The sequence below is a fragment of the Ursus arctos genome, unplaced genomic scaffold (assembly GCF_023065955.2).
Source record: "Ursus arctos isolate Adak ecotype North America unplaced genomic scaffold, UrsArc2.0 scaffold_11, whole genome shotgun sequence".
Lineage (NCBI taxonomy): Eukaryota > Metazoa > Chordata > Mammalia > Carnivora > Ursidae > Ursus > Ursus arctos.
Window position 1 is genome coordinate 35,839,938 of NW_026622775.1, and position 18,672 is coordinate 35,858,609.

General features: G+C 37.8%; 1 protein-coding gene across 1 annotated transcript in view; it reads right to left on the bottom strand.

The window, feature by feature from the left end:
* Positions 1-18,672, bottom strand: part of TTC29 (tetratricopeptide repeat domain 29) — a 388,892-nt gene that overhangs the window by 234,576 nt on the left and 135,644 nt on the right. Inside the window, exon 4 of the mRNA XM_057310110.1 lies at positions 14,499-14,581. The gene's annotated coding sequence lies outside the window, so the exon portion shown is untranslated. The remainder of the gene's footprint in view (positions 1-14,498; positions 14,582-18,672) is intronic.

The window sequence follows — 18,672 nt, forward strand, 5'->3', positions numbered from 1 at the left end:
TGTCTGACAACGTACTTATTTTGCCTGTGGTCATTTGGCGGGGTTGGGCATTATAGTTTAATAATCATTTCCTTAGTTTAGAAGGTATTGATTTTTTCCCTAGTATCCACTGTTAATGATGAGAAGTCTAGTGCCAATTTTCATTCTTTTGATGGGATCTTGTGATAAAATCTGTGTCTACAGTGACAATCCCAGATCTCTGTAACCTAAAATGACAAAGTTTATCTCCTGATTACAATTTGTAACCACCCCCGGTCAGCCTCGGGTTTTGCTCCATACTATCTTCAAGAGCAGAACCCTTCAAGAGCTTATTACCCACACCGCCCCCTCACCCCAGCACTGCTGGTTTGTGACAGAGAGAAGAGAGTAAACTGCACATTAGCGTTTAAAGGCTTCATCCAAAATTATATCCATCATTTCCTCTCCTATGTCATTGGTCACAAGTCACATGGCCATGCTCAATTTTAAGGGAATAGGCAACTTGATCTTACCATGAAAGAAGAATCAGATCTCTGTGAATAGTCATAATGAATACCCCAGATCTGTTTTTTTCTTCAACTCAGGCATTTTTTGGATTTTTTTTTATCCTTTCTGTCCTGACATTTCATGGGGCTCTCTAGTAGAACTTGTCAGCTGAGTACTCACATTCTTCCTCTGATTTAGATAACTGTCTTCTATTTTTAAAAAATGATTTCATTTTCCCTTTTTCTATGATTCTTGCTTATTAAATGTAGACCTAGATTTGTCCTTTTTATCCCTGTTTTTTTTTTTTCACTTTTATTCTCTGCCTTTTTGTTCTAAAATTTGGACATTTTGGACGGTATTATTTTTTCCCACATTTTATTGATTTTTTTTGTGGGCGGGAGAAATCCTATTTTTTAGTCTTTGATAGCTCTTTTTTAAAATTTATCCTTTTGTATAAACTCTATTATGGACATACTAGGTTTTATGGATGTACAATTATTTCTAAATATATGAATTAGTTTTGTCCTGTTTTCTCTAAATTATTTTTCCTTCAGAAAATTCTTTTCTTCTGTTAATGTTGATATCTCTCTTTTATGTAGCTATTGTTCTTTATTGCAATATTAGTTAGCATTACATAATGAGCTGCTAGTAACAGAAAAAAAAAATACAGAATTGGAATGACACTCCACGGTGTCAGATTCCCAGTTCCTTTTGTCTTATGGCTCCACAGTACATGGATACCACTCCCAAGATCACTCATTGTCCACAATGGCCACTTTCCAAGCACACATCTGTATTTTATCCGAAGCAAGGGTGCAGAGGGGAATGATGGCATACTCTTCCAAAAAGATGAACACATCCTTTCTTGCTACACATACCACTGGCAAGGACTTCATCACAATGTCACCTTTAGCTTCGAGGGCAGCTAAGAATAGGATCTTTATTTTGAGTAGCCATATGATTTGCTAAAGTCAAGATCATATAACTATGGAAAATAAGAAAGGGTGGATAATAGGGGACAATCAACATGAATGCTAAAGACATCAGTTCATATGTAAGAAAGAAAAACTGGCTCTCTTGTGTGAGTTTCCTCTATTGTTGTCTAAATGGGACTGTTCTCCAAGTCTCCTCCTTGCGTAAGAATTTTCAAAGCTCTGGATAAGGTGGGCAAGTCCTGTCTCTTTGAGTTTCTTTTAGGGGGACAGAATAGGGAACCAGCTATCCTGTTGTGCCCTCTATGCCAGAAGAAGTAGAAAGGCCTGAGGTACCAACCTGTTGAAAGTTCATTTAAAGTCTTTATAAAAGAGTTATGGCTTGAAGCATTCCTTCCTGCTCCCTGCTCCCTGTCGAGGTTGAGGGCATTCAGTAGGGGGTTGAGTGGTTAAATTTATCATGTTCAGACTATTTTTTCCCCCTTATTTTCAGCCAACTTCCTCATTTCCTTGCTCTTCTGTGGATGGTGAACAATGACTCCAGGGTCTATACTGGAAGGTTATCGTCGGCCACTCCTGTGCTGTGGCTTTCTCAACCTGTTTCATCCTTCACCCCACTCCCTTCCACTTTGTATCTTGAGACCATTTTTTAACTCTCTCATCCACTGAAAACTACTACTTTATTTTCATCAATTATAAGTATGTTTGTTTGTGGTATTTGTACATTTTTATTTCACTGGGATCTTGGGGAGGAAGGGAGATAAATATATGTGCTCAGTTTGTCAGCATCTGAACCTTTCTCAGGAATGGAATACTAAAATAAGACAGAGGAAAACTTAAGGGGCAGAAAAGAGAGGAAGGAAAATTATAGAACAAAATTAGAAAACGTGCTGAAAAGTGACAGAGAGGCATCAATTAAATCATAATGGTCAGTTCACCAAACTACCTGTCTTAAATTTGTAATAGATAATTTAACTAATATAACTACCTAAAAGTTTGGATCAAATTAGTTTATTTGTATACAGGTTGGCTGTCCGCATTCACTTCCTCTTACTAAAAATATATTTTGAGGAAATATCAAATCCCATTAGACACAATCCAGTGGGACAGTATTAGGTATCCTTATACTTCTCTAGTTGGGAAAGAAGAATATGACATAAGAAGGTCAATTTCAGGCTTCCCCCTTAGAATACGAATTTTTTAAAGATTTTATTTATTTATGTGAGAGACAGAGAAAGAGAGTGGCACAGGGAGAGCGAGAAGGAGGCTCCCCTCTGAGCAGGGAGCCAGATGTGGGGCTCGATCCCAGGACCCTGTGATCATGACCTGAGCCGAAGGCAGATGCTTAACCAACTGAGCCACCCAGGCGCCCCTGGAATATGACTTATGAGCAGCAGGACAAACAGCCTGAAAATATTTGGCATTTATTCCAGACCAGCATTGACCTCCTGCCTAGGTAATTCCTGCCAAGAAATCATTGTTGTGGTTTCTGCTTCCTTAACCTCAGAATCGGCATTGATTCCTGCCAGTTCCCAAGCCCAGCCCTTCAGACCTCTGTCATTTTCCTTTTGCCTAAATTAAGTACAGAAAAATTCTGTTGCTTGGGATTAAATCATAAGTGACACAATGTTGGTACCAGAGACTGGACTGTGGGAAAAGGAACTTCAGGGAAGTTCTTCTTGGGCTTGATCATCTACACTGAGGTAAAAAGCAATATCGTTCCTGATTCTTGTTCTTACAAGCAAAGGCAGCAGGCCATGACCCCTTTGATGACACAGTAATTATCAACTGAGATTACTTATAAACACTTTTCCATTGAGGAGAGTAAAATTCTAACAGATCATGGAGCTACCACCACCAAAGGTCATCATCAAACAAGGAGGAATTGGGAGTACTGGGAGTTGAGTACCTGCTTCTGGTGACACTTCATAATCTAAGCAAGAGAGCAACAAACTCAAAATAGTAAGTCTAAATGGGCTAAAACACTTTATATAACCATCCTGGAGCAAAAAGTCAAGTGACTTAATCACAGTGACTTAATCTATAGCCTAGAAAAATCTCTGATGTGAATGTTAGGGCATTCATCAGAAGAGAGTGCTACTTTAACAGTGCAGATGGAGTTATCTGGGCATATTCAGAAGACTCTGAGTAACCTAAAGTCCAAAGCCCCTCTGACATATCTTCCACTGAAGCATCTTTGCTTAGGAAATATCCCTCCTTTGTCTGACGACTATTCTTCCTTTACTTGAAGATACTGTTACTCTTTAGCCTGAAGTTGTTTCCTTAAAGAAAAAAATACAATTATTTCTTTCTTATTCAACATCTCATAATATCCAGATCTGTAATTAGATGTAAATCCCATTGTGTCATGGGGGGAGAAAAATGAGCAAATGAGGGGCGCCTGGGTGGCACAGCGGTTGAGCGTCTGCCTTCGGCTCAGGGCGTGATCCCCGCGTTATGGGATCGAGCCCCACATCAGGCTCCTCTGCTATGAGCCTGCTTCTTCCTCTCCCACTCCCCCTGCTTGTGTTCCCTCTCTCGCTGGCTGTCTCTATCTCTGTTGAATAAATAAAAATAAAATCTTTAAAAAAAAATGAGCAAATGAAACCCTGAGAAGGCTCATGTGTATATACACACACACAAGCACATACACACGCATGTGCGTGTGTGTAGAATTTGCTAGTGTATGTCAGCCAAACTCTAGAGACATTGTTTTTCCCTCAGAATGGATTTTGAGGGTGCCTTATCAAAAAGTGTGGAATGTAATATCAGAAAGAATGAATTTGTCAAGTCTTTTCCAAAGACTTTAAATTCCATGTGCATTTTGGATGATTAGGTATATTTTATTTAATAGTTTCCTGGTTTAGTTAATGAATATCTGGCCAAATGGATAGTAATTTGTGTTGCAAAATTTGGTTTAATTTAAACAAAGAAATTTAAAGTCTTTCAGAGCTAGGAATGTAGGGTGCATATTCATATATAGCTCACCTTCTAACTATGTTCCCTAAGAAAGTACTGAAAAATTTCCCTTCATCAACAATTTGAGATCTAAAGAGGAAAATGCCAAACCTCTGTAAGTTTTCTACTGACATTACCCTAGGTTGAGTGCTGGTGGGAGGTGTTATAACTGAAAAGAGCACCAAGAGTTTAATGGAGATGAAAGGTCCCCAGGGTAAAACAGGTCAGTGGGATTATTAAATCTCAGTGGGAGACTGGGTGTATTTACCATAATACTCAGCCATGCCATTGTGTTCATTAGAATAACCTGATCTACAGAGATCTGTGGCTATGATTAATTGGTCATGACATTACTAGGAATCAAACTAATGGGTTACTTTTTTACTTAGAACTTAATTTGTATAAGAAAAGAAGAAAAAAGATCTCCTAAATCTGATAAACAAAGCCTGGCTTGAGCTACCATAATAGACAGAAGGGAGTACTGACTTTTCATGATATTCCAAGAAGAGAACCACAGCCCCTTGAAAGAAACCCTGGGGTTCAGACATAACACCAAAAGTGCACCCTGTGAATCTTTCTCCTTTTTTTCCCTTAAAGGTTAACTACATTTATTCACTCAGGTAACTGTACTGGGGAAAGGAGTATACCCAAAACTTGTGGGTTGTTAGACATAATACACTAACTCTGAGTTAATGCTAATGCTAATTTTTAAGCCATTACTAACAGATTTAAGGTATTTTTTTTTTTTTTTAAGATCTAAAATAGGCCTAGTAAACCCTGGGCCATGCTATGGTTATTCTTCTGATGGCAGGAATTTTAAGTGACCACCTAACCTATAGAATAAAGGTCATTATGGCAAAAGAGAGTCAAGAGGAAGCTCTTGAGATTCTCCATTATGCAGCAATTACATAATCTCCAATTATGCAGATAATCGAAAAGATTCACCAGACTCTAGCAAGGCTTACTCAAAAAATTTTTCTCTGGGCAAAAGGATACACAGAAGTGGAGGCAAGAAAACATAATGCAACTCCAGATTGGTCCTGAACACCCACATACAACTTCTCTGGTCCTCCCTCAGTTGTACATGATACCTTTTATCTCTAGAACAAAAGTGTACCAGGGGATCTTTTATTCATTTTTAGATTTAAGTCTTAATATATACTTTATTTTTTTCTAGTTTTTTTTCCCATCTTTGTTAAGGAATAATTGAAAAATTATTGGAAAATAGAACGGCATATATTTAAAATGTACAATATGATGGTTTAATATACATATGTACCGTGAAATTAGTACCAAGACCAAGGTAACATATCCATCACCTCATAATTAACTCTGGGGTGTGTGTGTGCTGAGAACACTGAAGATGTACTCTCAGCAACTTTCAAGTATAGAATGGCTGTATTATTAATTATAGTCCCTATGCCGTACATTAGATCCTCAGAATTTATTCATCTTATAGCTGAAGTTTATACCCGTGGCCTACATCTCCCCAATTCTTACTCCCCTCATCCCCTGGCAGCCACTATTCTATTCTGTTTCTATGAAATTGGGTTTTTTTAAATTCCATATATAAGAGATACCATACAGTATTTGTCTTTTTCTGGCTTATTTCACTTAGCATAATGCTCTCTAGGTTCATCTATGTGGTTGCAAATGGCAGGATTTTATTCTTTTTATCCCTTTTTTTAGAGCGAAATCATATTCCAGTGTGTGTGTGTGCGTGTGTATCAGATTTTCTTTACTCATTCATCCATTGGAGGGCATTAGATTGTTTCCATGCCTTGGCTATTGTGAATAATGCTGCAATGAACATAGGAATGCAAATATCTCTTTGAGATACAGATTTTGTTTCTTCCCAATATATACCCATGATTTAGGTTGCTGGATTATACAGTAGCTCTATTTTTAATTGTTTGAGGAGGCTTCACATTGTTTTCCATAATGGCTATACCAATTTATATTCCCACAACAATGTACAAGGGTTCCCTTTTTGCAAAGGGGTCTTTATACTCCCCACTGGTCACATAACCCAAAGCCCGCTATGTAAGCAGGTAAAACAGGTACAGATTATCAATCTCTATATTTTAATAAATAGTGTAGACTAGTCCAGAGTGCATTCAGGAGAGTTTCAGGTGTTAAACATCATATTCTATGTCACTGGCTAGTACATTTCATTTGTATCTTGGCCATGGGACAGTCCTGTGGCTCCAGGTATCTCTGGGATCAGCTGCGATCTAACCCTGCACTCGCATACCAAAATAATAAGTGAAAAGCAAAACCGCGTTTGTGAGGGAATTTCACACCTGAAAAATTTAAGAGAGATAATTCTTTGCATATTTCCATTTAATTCCCCGGGTTAGTTGGGCAAAATAGATGTATGTTTTGAAGAATAAAAGCGTAATCATCGTGCTGTTCATGATAGAGCCTTCTTGCTAGAACAACCTGGTAAGCAGCATATACTCCCTAGCCCCATATTTTGATTAATAGAAAAAACAGAAGTGATTTTCTTTTACTTAGCAGGAACAGCAGTGTACTTTTTATTTTCCAACTCAGTAATCTGTCAACTTTGGCTCTTTGTTGCAAGTTAGTTCACGGGGACTTTAATTATCTTGCTGTCTTGTAGAGTATCAAGGCTGGATCACGACACTGATGGGTCGTTTAATAGAACCTGGAGAGCAAGAACTAGCAGGCATTGTCTCTGCCTTGGTACTATAAATACATGCGAAAAGGGACAACATACATCTAACGAAAACACAGGAGTTTTCTCAGATCAGTGAGGTTTTGCAGGGTTTAGATGGAGGGATACTCCAATGTGAAGAACAATTTGTGGAAATCTGAACACCCAATGAAAATGCATATTTGGGTCTCTTTGGATGTTAGAGGCTGCTATGAATCGTGGCCTCTCATCACAGCGCCAGCTGTCGCCTGCCTTAAGATCGTAACTACGGTTCTTGTTTTCTGGCCCCAGGATCTGTCCTCATATCATCCTTCCCATGTCTCATTCACAACTTCACAATGATTTTGTGAACTTCCGAAATTATTCCAATAAATTAATTTTTCCGAAGTTAACCAGAGTTGATTTTTATTACTTACAACTAAAGAATGCTAATTTACACAATAATTAAGAAAGTATTACGAATGAGATAAAATTTAATTAAAAAAACACAAATTAGTAGGTGCTAATTATGGATAATATAAATTATTCACACTGAACATTTTAGAACATTATGCATTTTCTAAAGTCATAGTTGAAACTAAGATTCTATTAAGAAATTGGATTAAAGATCATACAAAATTACATATGTTTTTCTATTGTTATAGAGATTTGATAAAATTAGTTTAAAAAAATTGAGGCCAAAATATCCTATTTGTATAGTCAGATGATGCACATTTTTTTTTTACCTGGCTGAAAATATAAAATATTTTCAGGTTTTACTATTTCCTATTTGTAAAATAAATTAGGTGGGAAAATCTAGTCAATAGTTATCGATCTTACATAAACAGTGCACACTGCACTAGATATTCTAAGGTAAAACAAAAAGCCATTTGCTTATTGATGCTTGCAAGTAATAATTTTTATACTGAATTTAGAGTGGAAAGCATTTTTATGGATTGTACCAATATGTGTAACACTCTTACAATTGCCCTAAGTGTTTTGCAGTTAAAAGAACCTAGAAAAATAACTTTTAAGATTCAATCAAATATAATCAGCAAATAGTTTTTGAATTATGCATTCTCAGATTGTCTCTTTGACAAGATTTTGTAAAATGCAAGGGAGCTGGAAAAGGAGAAGCAGCAGGCTGAAGGCACGGTACTCGGGCATACCAATGTTAGGAAAGGTGAGGGTGTGGGAAATAATTGCCATAAAACCATCAACATCTAAGAAGGCTGGAAAGCCTTCAGGACCTAGCTTGAAAATCTGTTACCTTGCTTGACATCCAACGTATATTACCTCGGTTTTAAATCTAGTTTTAGTTATTTTTTTCTTAGTGAATGCAAACCACATTGTTTTTAATCTCAAAGTAAACAAAGAACCAACTTTCTTTTATAATGTCTTATAAAGAGTAGCTGGTATTAAAACTTATTTCCCCATTTCTTCGGTATTTTTATACTTTTGGTTCTGCTTGGCGCATTCTGTTTTCTCAGACTGCTAAATCTGCCAATTAAAAAAATACCATTTGAATTTGAACATACTTATACACTTTTTGCTAATTTTATTCATTTTGTGCCTCTATACCCCGGATAAAGCTACGATGACAATGTTTTCTACAAGTGTAGACAAATTTCCACCAAACAATATGCTTTAGTAATCGTCACATCTCTTGAAACCTTAATTATGTGTGCACATCATAATAAACATACGTGTGTACATACATATCTACTTACATGTATACAAATATCATTCTAAGATATTAAGAGACATATCAGTATTTTTCTAATGCAATTCAGAAATGAAATTTTCCATTTTCCAAGGACAAAGATCTAACTGTATATGTAAGGGGAATTCTAAATTCATGAACAAAATTGTAGAATATAATGATATTTTTCAAAGACAATTATAAACAAGATGACAAATATCACATTTGGTGAAATTCCACTATAACTTCCAGTTCAGTCTCATAGGAAAACAGCTTATTAAATAAAAGTATAAATAAAAGCTGAATTACACATAACAGGAAAAAAAATAAGGAGTAGCAGTGCTAAGCACTACATTTGAAAGTCTAAATCCATTCGTTCAACCATCCATCTATCCATCCATCCATTCATTTCACTAGGCCAAGCAGTCTGCTAGGGTAGGAATATAAAGATAAGTCATGTCAGTGAACTCACAGCCTAGAAGTCAAGACAGACATGCAAAAGAGACAACTGTTGCTGTGTTTCCAAGCTCTGTGACTCATCTGCATTAGCGGCAGAAAGAACTGGACTGATGTCCTTCTCTTCTCAAGCGCCTAAGTCCTCGCCACCCCATTCTGCTCCCCACGCTGTTCCTAATTCTCTCTGCTCCTGGACTCATTTCCTCTGTGAGGTCTCCAACCTGGCACTCAGATCTGACTCTCCTCTGATACCCACCTCAGGACTCCCAGGCCTTCACGCCCCTGAGCTACCTGCCTTCAGCCAGTTTGCATAACCAATTACTCGAATAGAACCTGGTATGACACAGACCATCATGGTTGATGGGCCTCCCTGGATCATCCAGTCCTGTGGACAGCCACAGCACCACATGACAAATGCTATAAAGATAACATCGACTTGCGTGCCTTGAGAAGGGACCACGTGGCTGCTCAGGACTGAGCGGAAGTTTGATAATCACAAGAGATTTCACAGGGGATAGTGCTTGAAATGTGATTTTTGAGCCTTGAAAAATGAGTATACTGAGGGGAATAGAAAGGCAGAAAACCTTGGCCCTTTAGATACACATGAATTCTAGAATATAGGAGCATAGAGCTGTGGAAGATGAGGCCATCCCCAAAACAATACAGCAAAATAAAATTGTGAGTTCCAACCAAGGTAAGGAAAAACTGCACACACAATAACATATTCATTAATTCAGTATATTTGGGATTATAGTTGGAATAGATACTGATTTGATAGTATTAGTTGTAGTCAGGATATGAAAAAATTATGAATGCCCCTCAAGAAGACTGAAATAAAGTCATTTTTTGAAAATAAAGTAAAAAGCCATCAGTTCTCTATGGGTGAAATTGGTTACTTATAAGAACATTCTACGAAGAACCTTGGTTTACCTGACTCCAAAGCTTTTCTCCTAAATTATGATTTTAATTAACTTTCTTTCCTCATATCCCATGCTTACCAATCATAAGTATAATTTTCTTCTTTTTGTAGAGTTTCCTAAATGGATGGAAGGTGTATTCTGATTAACCAACATGAATATTTAGGTTCTCCTGGAAATTATATTCTCACTACACAGTAGTTAATTAATATATTGTCATTATAAATGCACTGGCATTTGGCTTATGTGTCAGCATGTGTGTTTAGTTATTTTGTGTTAATGCCTTTCTTAAGGTTGATCACCACTGGATATGCTGCAGTCGTGGTTCTGGATTTGCAAAACTGAGAAACAGGTCTTTGAATAGAGTCACCTATCCAGAAAGGGCCATCTTATGAGGGCCAGGTTAGTGATCATTGACTTCTCTTGGTAATACCTCTATCTTGACCCTCTTTATTACAATAATAATTATGGGTTCATGTGATTTCTAAGTAACATACAGGACCACAAGGGAAAATAGAAAGTCAATGAAACAATAACATAGGCAGGAAGGCAGAATTTTGGATATTACAAAACAAAGTGTTAAAAAATAATAATTTCAGTGGTTCTATGAACAATTTTAGCAGCAACATCTTCATATTTTTTCTAGGATAATCAGGTAATTAAGAATGTCTTAACCATCACAGCAGCCATTAGAATGCACTCATAGACCACTGACTGTAGGGAGTGTAATTAAGCAAGGTCCCAGCTACTGTATTTTGAAATTTGTGGCCCCACGCTTCCCATGGGTCATTCCCAGCCAATGACTGCATGCAGCAGAGGTACTAAAGCAAACTCATTCCTGAGACACACTTGATTTCTCTGAAGGCCAACGTTGTCTTAACGATTCCCTATGGTTTCCCCAAACCTTCTAGCAGTCTAGGGTACTTTCACCACGCCTCTCTCTCTCCTTCATTTGGGATCAGAAATGTATCAGAATCTGATGGCTCTCTTAGCCTTCCCCAGCTCCCTCCCCATTTTCTCTCAAGCATTTCCTCAAATAAAATCCTTGCATATTACCAACCTCACTCTTTGTATCAGCTCTTGAAGGACCCTGACCAACACTTCTGAAAATTTTCCTAAATTCTCTTCAATGTTTTATGTCCTGATACACAAGGTCAGAATCCCAACTGGGCTAACCCTCCCAGCAGAATATTGAATGGCATATCCTCCTGTCCACTTTACCCAGATGGAGAAAGTGCTTGAGAACAGCGTCCATGCTGATATATGGGCATTGTCTAATAGTTTTCCTGAATGATCAGAGACCTGGAAGAAGCAAGATTGCAGACATAGAAGTCTGGGGAAGAATTATATGAATAGACTATTTAGAATTGACACAGAGTGGACAGAAGAGGCTCTTAATAACCAGGCAGACATACTTTCCTGCTCAGTGGAGGTAAATTTATTCTAGCGATTTATGGGCAATGTGATCATATTGGTAGGAATGGAAGTAACACATGGATAGGCACAGTAACAAGCATTTTTCCTCCCAAAGGATAACCTGGTCTTTGCTACTGCTGAGAGCCCATTTTGCAAGCAGTGATAAACAACCCCATGCTCCTGATAGGATACGATGTCCTAGAAGGGCCAATCTACTAGCTAGTAGTAAGTTATGTCCTCACCATCAGAGAGGAGGTGGTGTTTTGTCCTAAGTGGAATAGACATGTATTCTGTATATAAATTTGCCTCCTCTATTGGCTATGCTTCTGACAGCAACATCACCTCTGAACTTATAAATGCCTTATTTATGGCTATAATGTAAATGGCTTCTAGGGGATGAAGTAAGGGAGTTTGTTGATTGTCATGGTTTAACTGCTTTTACACATAATCTATTATCTATAAGTACCTGACCTTACAGAAAGAAAAAAATGAAGACTTAGAACTCCTGCTAACACACACTACTTTCTAAGTTTGGGATGTTTTGCTCCAGGAGACAGTATGTATTCCAAACTAGGAATCATGTATGCTGCTGTTTCCCAGAGCCAGAATACTTGGGTCTAAGAACAAAGACATAGAACAGGAAGTAGAACTGCTTAATATACCTAATACCCCATTTGCAAGAATTTACTTCTCAGTAACACGACTCTAGGATGTGCTGAGTTAGAGCTCTTGGTACCAAAGGGGGAAATGATTCGACCAAGGGACACATTTTGTTTCCATTGAATTAGAGCAGTTGAGACAGCTACCTGGTATTTTGGTTTCCTCATGGGGTTATAAAATTGATAGGATGGTTGATCTTGACTACCAAGAAAAAAGGAGAAATATGGATAAAACCAAGGGGAGTCCTGGAGTGCCTTCCAGAACCTCTGGTGTCTAGTATTTAAAGTTATTAGACGACTATAACAATCTCATATATTTGGGAACACCAAGGACTTGTATCCAATCAGAATGCATTTTCACGTTATTCCATCACATAAACTGATCAACTAAACAGAAAAAAATAAGGAAAATGTACAATGGAGAAGGAAAATTGTACATACTTTAGTACAATCATGCATGGCAAGTTGTAGAGATAAACAAACTTTCATCTATCCAAAATATTGAGGGGAAATCATATCAGAATTTGATGGATATTACTGAACAGTCTTGGACTTGGATCTGAATGCTGTAGCAGGTGATATTTTTGGTTGACTCCTTTTGGGTACAGAATGATCATTACTTTGGTTGTGTAAAGGAGAACTGTGTGATGGAAGGTAACTATTCTTTTTAAAATATGTGTTAGTATAAGAATATTGGTGTATGTTGACAGTGGGCAGCCAGAGTGGTAGATCATAATGGGAATTTGTCCTTTTTTAGTCACCCAGCATCTGAACCTTCTACTTGTATTTTGGGAAATCTTGTACCCTACAAGAAGTTGACTTCCAGGTATAGAAGCTCAGAAAGTTACTTTCTGAGACTACTTTGCAATGAGGGTATGGACACACCGCCAGTGTCAGCCAATTAGACACATCCGCTTCAGACTTTGAACCAGAAGGGAGTCCTGCAAACACATAAAGGTCATGCAGAAAATGGCAAGGCTAAGAGCAGTGGTAGTCATCATGTCGTTTTCAGAGGCAGCACTGTCCGGAGCCCAGGGCCAACACTGATGGATTTAGAAGGCCAAGGTGGGGCATCTGTGCCAACAGACTCCCTCTGACACAAGAGTACTCACAGGAACAGTTATGAGGCAGGATTTGGGGTACTTTTCAAGGCTTCCTGTTTGGTCTCCAACTCTGAATATTCTGTGAGAGATCCAATAGGATTCTAACAAAATTGTATCTGCTTATATCAGCCAGAGCTAATTTTTCCTCTTTGCAGTTAAGACTCTGATTAATATTCTACCTTTTCTGAATGCCTAATTTGAGAAACTTTTGGCTCTGACTGCCCAGACTAGACTGTGTTGCCTTTGCGTGCATGCAAGGTCAGCCTCAATCTGCCAGATACTGATCCTACTGTTTGAATAAGTTGTTTCAGGCCTGATTAGAATTAGCTCTGCCCCTAGAGCTTTGTGAAGCTACCCACAGGTGTGCACCATGTACTCCGTTCTGTCATATTGCTTCAGTTTTCCCGACCAATAAGCAGCAGACCTGGGATTTATTTAGACTTTCCGAACTCAAAGTCCTTGCTCCTAATCATTATCTCCTATGGACTTCGATTAGTTATGTCTCACAGATGGTCCTTTGAAGGTGAGAGGTCTCCTGAAGACTCTTTCAAATCACATCATTAATATAATCTCCATATCATCTGACTGACTACCACTTACTGACAATAGCAATCATTTTGACTAGCAAGCTATATTATTAAAACTTCTAATATTATCCACATCAACCATCCTGCACCTTTCACTTCATTAACGTACCCATCATATCTTAGAACCTGCCCCCCATAAGTGTATCTTTCGCTAACTTCCTCTCTCTGGAAAGAACAGCATGGTTCTGGCACCCTGTTCAGCCTGGCTCGCACCACTGGAATCACCGCTGCTTCCCCTTCCTGCCATCTGAAGCTCCCGGTGTGCTTTCCTCATGCCTTGGGTTGGCCCTCTGGCAATCCCAACAACTGGAATAACACAGCACTTTATAGTTCATCGAGAAACGCATGGCTTTAACTTGGGTGACTGGAGAAGGAACAAGCAGAGAACGCTTATTGAATTGGAAAAAGATAGTGAAATCAGAATTCCTGACTCCAGGACTTCCTGGGCACTCGAGTCAGTGACTTTTTCATGTTTTTTGCAGCCCCACACTTTCCTCTCTTCTGGTCCCAGAATTGCTTTTGAAATGGTAGCTGGTTTTGTGAAAAGAAAGAACACTTCTTTTCTTTAAGGAACGCTTAAAGGTGAAGGATATCTGACTAGGCTGTTTCAACTGAATAAGAGCTTACCACAAATAAAATGAACTTACTTTATTTTGTATGAAATTCATAGGTTGGAGGCATGTTTTTGTAAAATCAGAATCTTGCTGGGTTGATGAGTCCTACTGGTTTCCTAACAGAAAAAAGAAAAAAGGGTGTCTCACTTGAAATACATAATAAGCTTTGAAATCATTTCTCCTTTTTTTAAACATTCAGATTGAAAGACGAGATAGACAGTAGTGCCGATCAAATAAACTACCACTGCACACATTCTCAGTCGCTGCAGCTCACCCCGAAAGTCATTAAATACATAAATTCTGGAAGAGCACATCAGTGTCATGTCTCATTGCTCCAACAACACATCGAAGAAAGGGTAAAGTATTTTTTAAAAATCTGACACCCAAATTGTTTATTTCAGTGTTTCCATTTTCCCCTCCATTACTTTTTGTTCCAGAGAGGAAAAAAGTTGAAAATCATGATAGAAAATTGCAGATGTTTTCAAATAGCTTATTCTTCTAAATATTGATGAAATTCATAACAAAAATATTTTCCGTTCTTTCCCGTTAGTGCCACCCAAACTATCTAAGCAGATGATTATTTAATAAAGAGCAATGTACAGTTCATAGAAGGCTACCGGTACCAAGGAGGAGGTATCAAGAGGGTTTGGAAACAGTGAGAGGAAGAGGCTGTCAAGTGAAACTCTGAGCTGTAAAAGTCAACACTCATAAGCAGACTAACATCTGTAAAAGTAGCCCATTGTGCAAAATGGCTTATGAAAGTGTTGCCGCTGAGACTGAGAACTTGTGACTATTAAGACCTACTTGTATTTTTTGAAAGTTGTGCTTACAATCAATTCCACTGAAATATAAGTTGCCCAGAAGAGATAATATCATGACTGATAAAAACAGCAGAACGGAGTGGATGAGGAAGAATTTGCCAAGTGTCCCATAACTGTCTCCAGAGAAACTGGGCTTGACTCCAATGGCCAATTTCAGTTATCGACCAGAGACTTCCCTAAAGTAATGCAACCCTGCTGGTGGTCAAGGTCTGACAGACCTGTCTTTTAAGGACATCCTGACTCCTTTCTTATTCTGTGTTCGCCAATAGACTTTCTGATCGACATTTACTTTCCACAACGAAATGGGAAGTTATGTCCTAAGTAAATGGTCAGGATTTGCTGCCTTGTCAAATACAGACTCGAGCGTAAACTGGCAATCTGGTGCATAAACTAGACTTCTAAGATTTTTGGTTTCTGTAAATCAATTTCTACATCCTGATTGCTTCTTGGTGAACTGGTGTTTGTTTTTTGAATTTGCCAAGCTAAACTCCACGCCGAGCTAGTGCTTCCACCAAAGACTGTTTTCTCATGAAACTCTACAAAGAAGCTGACTTCAACATTTGTTCAAATATTTGTTGCCCCAATGAGTGTTACAGCTATTCAATTTGTCAATTTTTTACAAACTGGAAAGACATAGGAGTCTAAATTAAGATGAGGTTTACTACTGTAATCTTTACTACTCTAGTCTTCATACAAAGAAGTACGGTATATTTAGGAATAAAAATATCATAGTAGAAATAAAACACGGTATAAGTCATATTCTTTTCTTTCATAATCCTTTCAAAATAAGAAGGTATAAATAATTACACATTTTAATTCAGATCTTGGAATTCAAAATAATATATTTTATACTTGGTTATTCACCTTAGCAGACTAATATTTAGAACAGGGGTTTGGCAAATTTTTTTAAATTTGCAAGTGGGAATCTTATAATCTTTCAGTTCTTTAACCCATGTAAAATTATGAACTATCAGCTTTTTATTCCAATATTACTTTAAATGTACCCAACAATATTAGTTATGCTATCGCATATCACTTCCATGTGCCGAAAATACAGTGCTAGATGAGTCTCCAGTCTAATGAGCATTTGGACATTTCATTCTAGTGGGGGGAGTGCTTATTTACATAGTAAATAAGCAAACAAGATGATTTCAGGGCTAGGAATAAGATAAAACAGGGTAAACTACACCCTCTCTTACATCAGCTGGAGTGATGCTAACACATGACAGCCACGGATTGTGGCTAAAGAGTCAAATAAATTGATAATAATAAACTAAGGGTCTACAAAGGTGTGATTCGGTTAAAGGAAATGGAGATAATCCCTCACTGGATTTTTACTGTAGGATTTCTCACTTCTCAAGAGTGACTTATCTTTCTTTCATGAGCCGAAAAAACCTGGAGCTTGCAAGTGCCTCGGGCAAGTGAGTTTGAAGGTCTTCTTCAAGATTGAATGAAAGATAATAATCAAAATCTAGGTCAAGATACTATTTATTCTATAGAGAATTGTTTAAGCTAATGCTTTAAATTTAAGTCAGAACACATTTTAATATATGATTCATAGCATGCCTATCAGATATTCTTAATGACTGCACATATTGTAAGCTCATTCGGACTATTTTACTTTGAGCAATTTTCTAACATCAAGTAGTACAGCCATTAAATTATCATTACAAAGATATCAAACTTCCTTCATTGCATCTAACTATTTCTCAAGACACAGGTATGCAGTCTGAGTCTGAAAGCTTTAGAAACTTCAATATAGTTTTCAGAGAGAGAATGAAAACAAAGGGTTTGCGGTTAAAAAAAATGAAACAATAGAAAAAGTGGCAAGGAAAATAGATCTAGTCTGATGCATGACAAGGAAAGTTTACTTTTGGCGAACTAGAAGGAAGACACTTCTAGTTACCATCAGCAACAGCGCAGGCATATTAAATTTTGTAATCGCCACAAAAATATAAGAAGTGAAAAAAAGTTTGAGAACGACACAACAAAATCTTAGAAAGTCGTGAACAAGTGGTGGGAAATAAAGACAATTATCCATCACAAATAGTATTCTACGGGAAAAATGAAGCTGTATTTCATTTGCTCTACATTTCCACAAAGTCACTCTAGTTTGTACTATATAACAAGTGAACATTTGGCATTTAAGAGAATATAAATGAACTACATTAAGTACTTTACTCTGAAACTTTCTTTTACCAATTCATTCAGACAGTTGATTATGAATACGGGTTCCACATGAAGAAATATGCATCATACCATGTATGAAATGAAGATAAAGTCAAAGGGAGTCCCCAAAAGACTCAGAGACAGCTGCCCTGCTAATATCCAGAAAATCAGAAAACAGATCAAAATTGCACTCTTGGGCTAAAGACTCCACAAAGCAACAGAACTGTCTGGAAGAAAACAATAAAATGTTAAAAGAGGTAGAAATGTTTGAGTTCTATTAGAATAAGAGTTAGCACTTGCATACCCTGAAGTCTACAGATGCTAAGGAGGTGGATTGGATAGTCAGGGCGCTGAACCGTGGCATGAGGGAGTTATTTATAGTAAAGCTCACACACTCAGCAGTGAACTTGGAAGAGGAGGCCACTTTCTGATTAGTTTTTGAAAACAAGGAGAGTGACGTATGGCAGTGGTGACTGGCTAGAGGTCTATAGGGAGGTTAGATCACATGAAGGATCAAAGTATTAATGAGAACAAGGCCAGGTTTCTGACTCTGTTTTATGACCCCAAAATTTCACTGAACTTCCAATCAACTTTCTCATAAAATGATGACTAATGGTCACAAGGTTAGATGGGTGTAAGGGCTCTAAGTTGCTAATGAATTTCCAAACTACCAGTGGCTCAAGGGAAGCCTTCTAGGCAAAGGGAGATCATCTGGTCCAATTACAGTTGAGGAATTGAAGTCCAGAGAGATGAAATGATGACCCAGCCAAAAAATGGAGGCAGAGTAACACAGGCCAACCAACTCTTTAAAAAAAGTCAGGCCTTTCTCCAACACACTACAATAAGGCAGCATGTCATCTATCCTTCAGAAACAAGATGGATTATTGAAATTTACACGTAAGCCCTGAACTGCCTTTTCAGCTAACACATCCGACTTTCCTCTAGCTAAATCAGAGTCAATCACAGAAAATCATAGAACGCAACTGATTCAAGTTGCATCTCCTTTTATTTCCTCTTTTCTTCCTCATGGAGCTGTGAATGAGCAATGAAATGGCCAGAAATCAAAAAGCCCCAATGTAGCTGAGCATTAATACTAACATTTATTTGGTACAGATAAAAAGCCCTCACCACATTCTAAAATCTCAAAGAACCCAAGTGAATCTGGACCTGGCAGAACAATTTCTCTGGAATATAATGACTTGCCAACTTCCCTCAGA